Raw genomic sequence first — 535 nt, 5'->3', positions numbered from 1 at the left:
ACACACACGTTTCCCATGGAAATATGCAGGAGAGGAAAACTGACATTCCAAAATCAGCCTAACTGAAAAAGACCAATTATATGAAACCTGTGCATGTATGTTTAAGAAAAAGTTAAAAGTTTTCTAAGCTCATTCTGCAAAATGTCAGAAATACGAAGACAGAGATCATATAATGCAGCGGTCCCCAACCTTTTTGGTACCAGGGACCTGTTTCATGGAAGACAATTTTTCCACAGATGGTTTGTGGGGGTAGAGGAATGGGGATGGGATGTTTTCAAGATGAAACTGTTCCACCTCAGATCATCAGGAATTACATTCTCATAAGAAGCACACAACCTAGATTCCTCACACGCACAGTTCCCAATAGGGTTCGCTCTCCTATGAGAATCTAATGCCACCACTGATCTGGCAGGAGGTGGAGCTCAGGTGGCAATGCTCGCTCACCGGCCACTCACCTTCTGCCATGCAGCTGGGGGGAGTTGGGGACCCCGATATAGTGCATATGCCATGTTAAAATAATTAAAACAGATTTGGA

The sequence above is a fragment of the Pongo abelii genome, chromosome 20 (genome assembly GCF_028885655.2).
Source record: "Pongo abelii isolate AG06213 chromosome 20, NHGRI_mPonAbe1-v2.0_pri, whole genome shotgun sequence".
NCBI lineage: Eukaryota > Metazoa > Chordata > Mammalia > Primates > Hominidae > Pongo > Pongo abelii.
Note: the sequence above shows the minus strand (reverse complement) of the source record.